At 43.2% G+C, this 12,396-nt stretch overlaps 1 protein-coding gene across 2 annotated transcripts in view; it reads right to left on the reverse strand.

Moving 5' to 3' along the window:
* Positions 1–12,396, reverse strand: part of tmem63c (transmembrane protein 63C) — a 400,240-nt gene that overhangs the window by 350,890 nt on the left and 36,954 nt on the right. The gene's annotated exons all lie outside the window — the stretch shown is intronic.

Below are 12,396 nucleotides of genomic sequence, written 5' to 3' on the forward strand. Positions count from 1 at the left end.
GGGTGCTTTGCTCTTTGGAGGGTCGGTGTGGACTTGATGGGCCAAAGGGCCTGTTTCCACACTGTAAGTAATCTAATCTAAAGTGACCAAGTTGTTAGATGAAGGAAGGGCTGTTGATGTCATATACATGGACTTTAGTAAGGTGTTTGATAAGGTTCCCCATGGTAAACTAATGGAGAAAGTGAAGTCACATGGTTTGCAAGGTGTTCTAGCTAGGTGGATAAACAACTGCTTGAGCAACAGGAGACAGAGAGTAGTAGTTGAAGGGAGTTTCTCAAAATGGAGAAAAGTAACCAGTGGTGTTCCACAGGGGTCAGTGTTGGGGCCACTGTTGTTTATAATATACACAAATGATCCAGGAGAGGGCACAGTTGGTATGATCAGCAAGTTAACAGATGACACGAAGATTGGTGGAGTAGCAGAAAGCATAAGGGATTGTCAGAGAATACAGGAGGATATAGACAGACTGGAGAGTTGGGTGGAAAAGTGGCAGATGGCTTTCAATCCAGACAAATGTGAGGTGATGTATTTAGGCAAGACTAATTCGAGAGCAAATTATACAATGAATGGAAGAGCCTTGGGAAAAGTTGATGGGCAGAGAGATCTGGGAGTGCAGGTCCATTGTACACTGAAGGTTGCAGCACAGGTGGATAGAGTGGTCAAGAAGGCATATAGTATACTTGCCTTCATCGGACGGGGTATTGAGTATAAGAGCTGGCAAGTCATGCTAAAATTGTACAAGACATTGGTTCAGCCACATTTAGGATACTGTGCACAGTTCTGGTCGCCATATTACCAAAAGGACGTGGACGCTTTGGAGAGGGTGCAGAGAAGGTTTACGAGGATGTTGCCTGGTATGGAAGGTGCTAGCTATTAAGAGAGGTTGAGTAGGTTAGGTTTATCTTCTCTAGAAAAAAAGGAGATTGAGGGGGACCATGATTGAGGTTTACAAAATCATGAAGGGTATAGACAGAGTGGATAGAGACAATCTTTTTCCCAGGGTGAAGGATTCATTAATGAGAGGTCATGCTTTCAAGGTAAAAGGTGAAAAGTTTAAGGGGTATACACGCAGCAAGTACTTCACATAGAGGTTGGTGGGCGTTTGGAACATGTTGCCAGCAGAGGTGGTAGGGGCAGCCACGGTAGATTCATTTAAGATGCATGAGTAGGTGGGGAGCAGAGGGATACAGATGCTTAGGAATTGACCGACAGGTTTAGACAGTACATTTGGATCGGCTCAGGCTTGGAGGGCCGAAGGGCCTGTTCCTGGGCTGTAAATTTTCTTTGTTCTTTGGTCTTTATCACCAATGCATCTGTAATCTCCTCACCTATCTCCTTAGAACCATGGGGTCCAATCCATCGGTCTAGGTGATTTATCCACCTTCAGCTTCCCCAGCATCCTTATCCTTCACTTTCACAGGAACATGCCAGTCCTGAATACTAATCAACTGGCTTTTAAAAGATTCCCACATACCAGATGTGGATTTACCCTCAAACAGTTGCCCCCACTCTACATTCTCCAGTTACTGCCTACAATGTGGTAATTAACCTTTCCCTAGTTTAGTACTTTCATCTGAGGGCTACACCTGTCGTTATCCAAAAGTAACTTACAGAATTATGATTATTGTTCCTGAAATGCTCCCCATTGAAACTTGCATCATGTGGCAGGGCTCATTCCCCAAAACTTGACTGGCATCACCCCTTCCCTTTTTGGACCATGTCACAATTGAGCTGTGATATTCTCCATAATCATGAACATAACTCCCCCCTCCCCCACCCTTTCCCCAATTTTACATCCCTCTTTACACCCAGGCACATTTAAAACATGGAATGTTAAGCTACTAGTCTTGCCCCTGACAGTCTTGTCCCTCTCTAAACCAAACATTCTATCATGGCTTCTCAACCCCATTCTTCTGTGATTTCCCCACAATTTTTGATCCTCTTACTAATCAAGAACCAACCTATCTCTCAACACTCAACAATTTGGTCTCCACAGCCTTCTATGGCAATGAGTTCCACAGATCACCACCCACTGGCTGAAGAAATATCTCCTCCTCTCAATTCTAAAGGGTCGGCCCTTCAATCTGAGGGTGTGCCTTTCGATTCTAGTCTCTCCTACTGATGGAAACATTTTCTCCACATCCACTCTATCCAAGCCTCTCAGTATCTGTAACTTCCAATGAGATTCCCCCTTCATCCTTCTAAACTCTATCAAGTACAGAGTCCTCAACTGCTCCTTAACTGACAAGCCCTTCATCCCCATGATCATTCTTGTAAACCTCCAAGGCCAGCGCATCCTTCCTTAGACACCAAAACAATATTCCAAATGCAGCCTTATAGAGCCTTCACAATACATCTATGCTCTGCATTCTAGTCTTCTGTAAATAAATACTAAAACTGCATTCACTTCCCCAGCTAAATCTGCATGTTAATTTTAAGACAATCCTGAACTAAGACTCCCAAGTCCCTTTGTGCTTCAGATTTCCTAAGTCTATTCCCATTCAGAAACTAGTCTGTGCCTCAATTCTTCCTAGTGTATAACCTCACACTTTCCCACATTGTATGCCATATGCCACTTCTTTGCGCACTCTCCTCACCAGTCCAAGTCTTTCTGCAGCCTCCCCATTTAAACACTACCTGTCCCTCCATCTACTTTTGTGTCATCTGCAAACCTAGCAACAATGCCCCCCGTTCCTTCATCCACATCATTAATGTATAACATGAGTAGTTGTGGTCCCAATATTGACCCCTGAGGAACACCACTAGTCACTGGCTGCCATCCTGAAAAAGACCCTTTATCCCTACTCTCTGCTTTCTTCCAGTCAGCCAATCCTCTCTTAAGGCTCTTCTTTGTCTAACTTGCTCATTACCTCATCAAAGAATTCTAATAGATTGGTCAGGCATGGTCAGCTTCCCTTGAGGAAGCTGTGCTGACTGCGCCCTATTTTACAATGCACTTCCAAGTACTCCACAACCTCATCCTTAATAATGCACTCTCAAATCTTATCAACAACTGAGGTTAGATTAACAGGCCTATAATTTTCCCACCTTCTGTCTCCCTCCCTTTGTAAACTAGGATCTTACTTTTGACATTTTCCCGTCCTCCAAGACCCTCCCTGATTCCTATGATTCCTGAAAGGTCACCAATGCATCTGTAATCTCTTCAGCTATCTACTTCAGAATCATAGGGTCTAATCCATCGGTCCGGGTGATTTAACCACCTTCAGACCTTGCAGCTTCTCCAGCAGCTTATCCTTTGTGATGGCCACTACATTCACTGCTTCCGCCACCTCTCTCCTGAAGTTCTGGTATGTTACTGGTGTCTTCCACCTAAAGACCGATGCAAATTACTACCAATTACTACTTTGGGAAAAAGGCACAGACTATTCACCTTATCATGGTTTTATATACTCCTATAAAGTCACCAGTCAAAGACAGAAGTGGGAAGTTGTATGTGGACCCTCTGGAGATTGGACAGCTACTAAATGAATATATCTCATCAGTTTTCACTCAGGAAGAGGAGAATGTTATTGAGGAGAAGAATGAGATATGGATATTAGACTAGAAAGGATCGAGGTTAGTAAGGAAGAGGTGTTACCAATTCTAGAAGGAGTGAAAGTAGACAAGTCCCCTGGGTCAGATGGGATTTATCCGAGGATTCTCTGGGAAGCTAAGGAAGAGGTGTTGGAGCCTTTGGCTTTGATCTTTGAGTTGTCATTGTCTACAGGTTTAGTACCAGAGGACTGGAGGATTGCAAATGTGACCTGGTTCAAGAAGGGCAGCAGAGATGACCCAGGTAATTATAGACCAGTGAGCCTTACTTCTGTTGTAGGAAAAGTTTTGGAAAGGATTATGAGAGATAGGATTTATAATCATCCAACAACCAACAATTTGATTGTAGATCGTCAACATGGTTTTGTCAAGGATAGGTCATGTCTCACAAACCCCATTGAGTATTTTGAGAAGGTGACCAAACATGTAGATGAGGGTAGGGCCATTAATGTGGTATACTTGGACTTCAGTAAAGCCTTTGATAAGGTTCCACATGGTGGCTGTTGGAGAAAATGTAGAGGCATGGGATTGAGGGTGATTTAGCAATTTGGATTAGAAACTGGCTTTCTGAAAGAAGGCAGCGAGTGGTGGTTGATGGAAAATATTCAGCCTGGAGTCTGGTTACTAGTGGTGTGCCACAAGGATCTGTTTTGGGACCACTGCTGTTTGTCATTTTTATAAATGACTTGGACGCAGGCATAAGTGGATGGTTAGTAAGTTTGCAGATGACACTAAAGTCGGTGAAGTAGTGGACAGTGTGGAAGAATGTCGCAGGTTGAAGGTTGAAAGCCAAACAGAGAACAGGGAATTCCTAGAGACATGGCACTCATCCACAGATTCAACCAATAAGCACATCGACCTGGACCCAATATACCGGCCACTGCAACGGACAGCTGGAACTGTCAACAGGAAGTAGCAGATTCAAACCACTACAAATACCGGAGGAAAGATCACAGAAGTGCTTCACAGGAGGCTTCCAAGCACTGAGGATGACACTGAGGCAGGGGATGAAACGTCTGCAACACAAATTCCCAGCTCGGCGAACAGAACCACAACAATGAAGGGGACTTGGATAAACTGCGGAATTGGGCTGAGAGGTGGCAAATGGAGTTCAATGCAGATAAATGTAAGGTGATTCACTTTGGGAAGAATAACAGGAAGACAGAATACAGGGTCAATGGAAAGATTCTTGGTCGTGTGAATGTGCAAAGGGATCTTGGAGTCCATGTACATAGATCCCTGAAAGTTGCCACCCAGATTGATAGTGCTGTTAAGAAGGCATACGGTGCGCTAGGTTTCATTGGTAGAGGGATTGAGTTCTGGAGACGTAATGCCATGCTGCAACTATACAAATGCTCATGCGGTCCTACTTGGAATATTGTGTACAGTTCTGGTCGCCCCATTACAGGAAGGATGTGGAAGCACTGGAAAAGGCGCAGAGGAGATTTACCAGGATGTGGCCTGGTCTGGAGGGAAGCTCTTATGGGGAAAGGCTGAGGGACTTGGGTCTGTTCTCAGTGGAGAGAAGAAGGCTGAGATGGGATTTGATAGAGACATACAAGATGATCAGAGGATTAAATAGGGTGGACAGTGGAAGTCGCTTTCCTAGGATGATGATGTCAGCTTGTATGAGGGGACATAGCTACAAATTGAGGGGTAATAGATTTAAGACAGACATCAGAGACAGGTTCTTTACTCAGAGAGTGGTAAGGGCATGGAATGCTCTCCTGCTAATGTAAGCCATATTAGGAAGATTTAAACAATCCTTGCATAAGCATATGGATGAGGATGGGATAGTATAGGGTGATGGGCTTAGATTAGTTCACAGGTCGGCTCAACATCGAGGGCCAAAGGGCCTGTTCTGTGCTGTATTGTTCTATGTTCTATACCACCCCTCAGCCCCTGATGCTCTAGCAATCTAAGCTCGTCCAATTCGCCTTATAGCCAATACACTCCAATCTAGACAACATCCTGGTAAATCTCTTTTGTACCCTGCCTGAAACATCTACATCCTTCCTTGGGACCAAAACTGCACACAATTCTCAAAATGTGGGCATAGCTGAAGTTTTAATATCGCTGCAATATGACTTGCCAACCTTTACACTCAATGCCCTGAAGCATGAAGACAAGCATATTATAAGCCTTCTTTACCACTTTCATTGCCACTTTCAGGGAGCTATGAACAGGACACCTCAAATCCTTCTGGATAGCAATGCTCCTAAGGGCCCTGCCACTTAGTGCATACTTGCCTTTTGCATTTGACCTCCCAAAATGCGTCACCTCACACTTGTCTACATTTAACTCCATCTGCCACTTTTACACCCAGCCTTCAAATGTTCCATATGTCCTACTGGTTGGCGTGGAAGTTAGAGGAAATGAGGAATTTACAGGAGCTAGGGGGTGTGATGGATGGCAATTGCAGGAAGGAAAGGAGATAAACTGAAGATACAGTCAGGTAGATATGTTACCTCCAAGAAAGGTAGAAGAGGGAGGCAAGTAGCGTTGGAGTCTCCTGTGGCTCTCCCAACCTCAAACAAGTATGCTGCTTTAGAAAATGTAGGTGAGGGGTGATGGAATCAAGGGACAGATCTCAATAAAACATGTAATCCAGAAAAAACCCACTCTCCTCACTATTGTAGATTTACAAGATAATGCAGTAGTTCACTTTAAAAAGCCACTGAGCTGCTCCTCTGCTGTGAGCTCTCCCACACAGATTTCTCCAAGCTCAACTATGAATTTTGCTGTTGATTAATTTTTTTCGTTGACGAACTCCAATGTCCAAGGATACTTGAAATCTACAGCACAACAGTCAGCTGTGCAGATTCACTGCTGGGTCAGACAGCAATGCAGGTTTATTTCTCTGTTTGATTAACTTCCCATGTAGTCACTGCCTTTGTCTGTCCTCCTCCTTTTGAAAGTGCTGTTGTTTTGATGTTTCTTTTTCCAAAGTTCCAAAACAAATGCAACATTTTATAAAACAGTAATTACCACTCCTAGAATTTGAAGAAATCAGCTCCAACACTGAAAATGCCTCAAACCTCGAGCAGCTCTTATAGTCACAACTTTTTCCCATCCTCCATCTTGGATTACCCAGAATCCTTTCTTTTGCTTTTATACTGTCCCTGACTTACTTTGTCAGCCATAGCTGCCTCATCTTCCCCTTGGTACAAAGGGTACAGTAGGCCCCACTGCTATTAGGAAGGTAGTTCCAGGACTGACACAACAATACAAAGAGAGGTAGGAAAGTAAATTGTGAAGAAATCAGAAAGATTCTGCAATGGGGTATAGAGAGATTAAGTAAGTCAGCAAGAATTTGGCAGTTGGATTATAATGTTGGAAAATGTGTAGCTGTCCACTTTGACTCAATGAACAGAAAAGCAGTGTAGTATTAGATTATAGAAATAGTACAAGACACCATGGTAGTGAGAAATCTGGGGCTCCTGATAATGAATCAGAAAAGGTTCGTATTCAGACACAGCAAGTGATTAGGAAGGCAATTGGAGAATATTGGTTTTTAAACAAGGGGAATGGAATATAAAAAATGAGGAAGCTATGCTAGTCTAGTACAAGACATTGCCAGGCTAGTTCTGGAGTACTGTGTACAATTTTGATCTCTTTTCCCTCTTTATTTTTCTCATTTTATATTCCATTACTGGCAAGGCCAGCAATTGCTGCCTATCCTTAATTTTGCTTGAAAATGGAGGCTTCCCAGGCCTCTTCAGAGGGTAATTAGGAGACAATCACATTGATGAAGATATGGAGTCACATGTTAACCAAACAAGGTAAGAGCTGTTGATTTCCTTCTCTAAAGTGACATGAGTGAACCAGATATGTTTTAAACAGTGGATAATAGTTTCATGGGCACCATCAGAGACTAGCTTTTAATTCCAGATTTATAGACTGAAGTTAAATTCCATCAGTTACACCATGATGGGATTTGAATCCATATTCCAAAGCATTTGCCTAGTCTTCTGAGTTACGAATTCAGTGGCATTACCACGTAGCCAGTTAGGATTATGTTCACTGGAGAGCAGAAGAATAAGGCAAGATCTCATAGAAACCTATGAAATTCTAACATGATTAGACAGGGTAAATGCTGGAAGGATGTTCTCAATGACTGAGAAGTCCACAACCAGGGGTTACAGTCTAAAGATATGAGGTAGGCCTTTTAGGACAGAGATGAAGAGAAATTTCTTCAACCAGAGAGTAGTGAGCCTGTGGCATTCTCTGCCACAGGAAACTGTTAAGGCCAAAACATTAAAGATGTTAAAGAGAGGTGTAGATATAGTTCTTAGGGCTAAAGAGATCAAGGGGTATGGGGAGAAGGTGGGAATAAGGTACTGAGTAGGATGATCAGTCATGATCATAATGAATGGTAGAGCAGGTTCAAAAAGCCAAATGGCCTACTCCTGCTCTTATATTCCCATATTTCTATGATTCTGTGTGTCCCATTTCTCACAGGACAGAACACGATAATTGCCAAGAAAATGTTTCTCCTCATGGATGAGACTAGAATAATTCAACACAGATTAAAAAATTAAAGCTGAGGTAAGGAGTTTTCTTTCTCTCAGAAGGTCATTAGTCAATGGAATTCCCTTTCAGATAGAAAAGCAGAGGCAGGGTCATTGAAAACATTCCAGGCTGGTTAGATTGATCTTTATAGACAAGGGAGTCAAAGGTTATTCATGTACAGGAAAGTACAGTGAGCTTTTAACAAGATATGCCATGTAACTTGGAATCAGCTTCAGGGACAGAATGGCTACTCGTGTTTCCAATTCTTGTGTTCTAAGAAAGAGTACATTTGCCTTGGAATGAGTACAAATAAGGTGCACTCGCTAGAATCTTGGGTGGAGGGAATGAGTAAAACAGAGTTATATAGGAGTTTAGAAAAATGAGAGGTGATCTTGTTCAATCACAAGGAGCTTCACAAGCAGCACATGCGTCCAAATTCCTTCTCAATGTGCTTTCATGTTCATGTTCCAGCTTTTATGTGAGCCCCAAGGCTGCACAGCTATTAACACTCAGTCAGAGTTCAATGGACACCATTGCAGCCTCAGAGCTCCTGACCCCAAAATCTCCTTCCTCAACTCAACAGGGGGAAAAAAACTGGGGTAGACATAGAGGTTATGTTCCAATTTGGCAACTGTAGAATATTGGGGCATGGTCTCAGAATAAAGGGTTGATTATTTTGGACTAAGATAGGGAACATTTTTACTCAAATGGCTGTGAATCTTTGTAACTATGCACATTCAGCAGATTGTGAATTTAAATCGATGATATTCAAGGCTGGGAATGATAGTTTTTGAACTCTGGAGAAATCAGTGGACATGGGGGACACACAAGAAAGTCAAATTGAGGTCAAAGACTAGCCATAATTGAATTATAGGGCTGTGTAAGCTTGGTGGGCTGTATAGTCTACTCCTGTTCCTATTTTCTTTGGATGTGTAATGAAAACTAATTTTCAAAGTAATGGGAAAGGGTTGGGGTTTTGGGACAACATTGGATAGCTATTTCAAAGAGCTAGCTTAGACACAATAAGTGAAAAGGCAAGTTAGGACTGTGTTTCTTGTCCAAGTACTACAACAATAAAATGGACTGCAACAGTTCAGGAAGGCAGCTCAACACCATACCATCTTCTTAAGGTCAACTAGGAATGGACAATAAATGCAGGTCAAATCAATGAGGCTCACATCCTCTGAATGAATTGAAAATCTAGCATAATCCCCAGGAGCAAAAACAGAAATTGCTGGAAAGGCTCAAAAGATCTGGCAACAGCTGTGGTGAGAAATTAGACTTCCTGTTTCAAGTTCAGTAAACCAGCATCAGAACTCAATTCTGAACCCAAAATGTTAACTCTGATTTCTCTCCACAGATGCTGCCAGATCTGCTGAATCTTTTTGTTTCTGATTTCCAGCAACTGCAGTTCTTTCAGTTTTGATATCCCTGGGGTCTGCATGTTATATCCAACACTCCACAGTCCCAACAACATCCATTATAGAGATTTCTCTTCAAGCAGTTTATTCAACACAATAGTTCAGAACAGACAGCGAAATCATTCAAACCACAGCTGAGTGAACACCTGTTATAATCTCAGCTGGTGTTATTACTGGACAAGTCAAACCCCAGACTGAAATCTGTCTCGATTGATAGTTTGATTTTGTAAAGTGGTCTCCTGCTAAAACATAAGCATATAATGCTGCAGGTTTTGCTTTAACAATAAAATATCACTTTATTAACAAAAGAAATGAAGATAAAATAGAACAAAACCAACTATTAGAGTCATAGTCACAGCGATGTACAGCATGGAAGCAGACCCTTCGGTCCAACCTGTCCATGCTGACCAGATATCCCAACCCAATCTCGTCCCACCTGCCAGCACCTGGCCCATATCCCTCCAAACCCTTCCTATTCATATACCCATCCAAATGCCTCTTAAATGTTGCAATTGTACCAGCCTCCACCACATCCTCTGGCAGCTCATTCCATACACGTACCACCCTCTGCGTGAAAAAGTTACCCCTTTGGTCTCTTTTATATCTTTCCCCCTCACCCTAAACCTATGCCCTCTAGTTCTGGACTCCCCGATCCCAGGGAAAAGACTTTGTCTATTTATCCTATCCATGCCTCTCATAATTTTGTAAACCTCTATAAGGTCACCCCTCAGCCTCTGATGCTTCAGGGAAAACAGCCCCAGCCTGTTCAGCCTCTCCCTCCAGCTCAAATTCTCCAACCCTGGCAACATCCTTGTAAATCTTCTCTGAACCCTTTCAAGTTTCACAACATCTTTCCAATAGGAAGGAGACCAGAATTGCACGCAATATTCCAAAACTAGCCTAAACTGCATCCTGTACAGCTGCAACATGACCTCCCAACTCCTGTACTCAATACTCTGACCAATAAAGGAAAGCATACCAAACGCCTTTTTCACTATCCTATCTACCTGTGACTCCACTTTCAAGGAGCTATGAACCTGCATTCCAAGGTCTCTTTGTTCAACAACACTCCCTAGGACCTTACCATTAAGTATATAAGTCCTGCTAAGATTTGCTTTCCCATAAGACCATAAGACATAGGAGTGGAAGTAAGGCCATTCGGCCCATCGAGTCCACTCCGCCATTCAATCATGGCTGATGCGCATTTCAGCTCCACTTACCAGCGTTCTCCCCGTAGCCCTTAATTCCTCTAGACAACAAGAACCTATCAATCTCGGCCTTGAAGACATTCAGCGTCCCGGCTTCCACTGCACTCCGTGGCAATGAATTCCACAGGCCCACCACTCTCTGGCTGAAGAAATGTCTCCGCATTTCTGTTCTGAAATGACCCCCTCTAATTCTAAGGCTGTGTCCACGGGTCCTAGTCTCCTCGCCTAACAGAAACAATTTCCTAGCATCCACCTTTTCAAAGCCATGTATTATTTTGTACGTCTCTATTAGATCTCCCCTTAATCTTCTAAACTCCAATGAATACAATCCCAGGATCCTCAGCCGTTCCTCATATGCTAGACCTGTCATTCCAGGGATCATCCGTGTGAATCTCCGCTGGACACGTTCCAGTGCCAGTATGTCCTTCCTGAGGTGTGGGGACCAAAACTGGACACAGTACTCCAAATGGGGCCTAACCAGAGCTGTATAAAGTCTCAGTAGCATAACGGTGCTTTTATATTCCAACCATCTTGAGATAAGAGACAACATTGCATTCGCTTTCTTAATCACAGACTCAACCTGCATGTTTACCTTTAGAGAATCCTCGACTAGCACTCCCAGATCCCTTTGTGCTTTGGCTTTATTAATTTTCTCACCATTTAGAAAGTAGTCCATGCTTTTATTCTTTTTGCCAAAGTGCAAGACCTCGCACTTGCTCACGTTAAATTCCATCAGCCATTTCCTGGACCACTCTCCCAAACTGTCTAGATCCTTCTGTAGCCTCCCCACTTCCTCAGTACTACCTGCCTGTCCACCTAACTTTGTATCATCGGCAAACTTCGCTAGAATGCCCCCGGTTCCCTCATCCAAATCATTAATATATAATGCGAACAGCTGTGGCCCCAGCACCGAACCCTGCGGGACACCGCTCGTCACCGGCTGCCATTCTGAAAAAGAACCTTTTATCCCAACTCTCTGCCTTCTGTTAGACAGCCAATCCTCAATCCATCCCAGCAACTCACCTCGAACACCATGGGCCCTCACCTTGCTCAGCAGCCTCCCGTGTGGCACCTTATCAAAGGCCTTTTGAAAGTCTAGATAGACCACATCCACTGGGTTTCCCTGGTCTAACCTACTTGTTACCTCTTCAAAAAATTCCAACAGGTTTGTCAGGCATGACCTCCCTTTACTAAATCCATGTTGACTTGTTCTAATCAGACTCTGCTCTTCCAAGAATTTAGAAACCTCATCCTTAATGATGGATTCTAGAATTTTACCAACAACCGAGGTTAAGCTGATTGGCCTATAATTTTCCATCTTTTGCCTTGATCCTTTCTTGAACAAGGGGGTTACTACAGCCATCTTCCAATCATCCGGGACCTTTCCTGACTCCAGTGACTCTTGAAAGATCTCAACCAATGCCTCTGCTATTTCCTCAGCAACCTCTCTCAGAACTCTAGGGTGTATCCCATCGGGGCCAGGAGATTTATCAATTTTAAGACTTTTTAACTTTTCTAGCACTATCTCTTTCGTAATGGCAACCATACTCAACTCAGCCCCGTGACACCCTTTAATTTTTGGGATATTACTCATGTCTTCCACTGTGAAAACTGACGCAAAGTACTTGTTAAGTTCTCCTGCTATTTCCTTATCTCCCATCACTAGGCTTCCAGCATCAGTTTGAAGTGGCCCAATGTCTACT

This window comes from Chiloscyllium punctatum, chromosome 4, assembly GCF_047496795.1.
Source record: "Chiloscyllium punctatum isolate Juve2018m chromosome 4, sChiPun1.3, whole genome shotgun sequence".
Classification (NCBI taxonomy): domain Eukaryota; kingdom Metazoa; phylum Chordata; class Chondrichthyes; order Orectolobiformes; family Hemiscylliidae; genus Chiloscyllium; species Chiloscyllium punctatum.